The sequence below is a fragment of the Pholcus phalangioides genome, unplaced genomic scaffold (assembly GCF_987345545.1).
Source record: "Pholcus phalangioides strain wild (caught in Gottingen) unplaced genomic scaffold, Ppha-v1.0 ptg000017l_1, whole genome shotgun sequence".
NCBI lineage: Eukaryota > Metazoa > Arthropoda > Arachnida > Araneae > Pholcidae > Pholcus > Pholcus phalangioides.
This window is the reverse complement of record NW_028301610.1, coordinates 19,818,599-19,819,657: the sequence shown is the minus strand read 5'-3', so window position 1 is coordinate 19,819,657 and position 1,059 is coordinate 19,818,599. Positions and strand designations below refer to the sequence as shown.

Genomic DNA, 1,059 nt, shown 5'->3' with positions numbered 1-1,059 from the left:
TTCTGTGGGAGGAGGATCGTTTTTTACTGCAAGTCGTCCAAAAATCTTGCCTCTTTAACCGAGTTGCACGTCTAAATACTGGCTATTGCGTACGCGCATGTCTTAACCACTTTGTATGGAAGGTAGTTCGGTCAAGATATCGTGCTGCCATCATTGAACCAAAAATGGAACACTAATTCTTTACAGACATAAATAGGCTCGTATATAAGATCGCCTGGAATTCCTAATTTAGAACTCATTTCGACATTTCGAATAATTCTAAATTAACGGTTTTTCTCTCCTTCAAATTTAAATGCGGCAAACGGCACATTTCCATCGTCAAATGATTTTTAATCAGTCGTTTTTCGGACACCCTGTATGTATTACCATAACAAATTATGTATGTCAAACACATCGGGTTTTTTTCTTTAATTTTACCGTATGAGGCCCCGTGGCCATGCTTAAGTGGACTTACAGCCTTGGCCACAGATCGTCACCGTTTAATGGCGGGATAGTAAAAAAGTGAACACGTCGCCAGCGAGGATCGAACTCGCGACCTACGGATCCGGGTTCCCGTCGCTCTATCCACTGAGCTATGGCGACTACAACCGGAAATGTGCTAATAACAAATATATATATATTTTTTTAAGGTATATCGAGCAGGAAAATTAAAAATATTGGAAGTCTCTCTCAGGGCCGTCTTAAGAGCATCATGGGCCACCGGGCCAAGTGATCTTTCTGAGGCCCTAACAGACAAATTCTCGAAAATATCAACCAGATCTCATTTTTGTGAGGCCCCTTTTCTCTTGAGGTGCCCGGGTGGGCCCATGCCTTAAGACGGCACTGGTCTCTCTTCTCTCTCATGTAAGGACACTAAGAAGCCGTAGAGAGTTGAGGTTCCATGCTATTTGATGGAAGGGACATTGTAACATTTTTCAGACAAGGTAATGGAGTAAACTCCGATTTTTCAAAGACAATCTTAAGGATGCTTTTGCCCCCCCCCCCCTTGATGCTATTGTCCCGGGCATACTTGCAAGGGCAGCCCTTACCAGTTGGTGGGGGGGGGTGCGAAAATAGTTT

At 43.6% G+C, this 1,059-nt stretch overlaps 1 non-coding gene across 1 annotated transcript; it reads right to left on the bottom strand.

The window, feature by feature from the left end:
* Positions 1–508: 508 nt before the first annotated feature.
* TRNAR-CCG (transfer RNA arginine (anticodon CCG)) lies at positions 509–582 on the bottom strand. Its single transcript has one exon. It is a non-coding gene; the product is annotated as a tRNA-Arg (tRNA).
* Between the last annotated feature and the right edge of the window lie 477 nt (positions 583–1,059).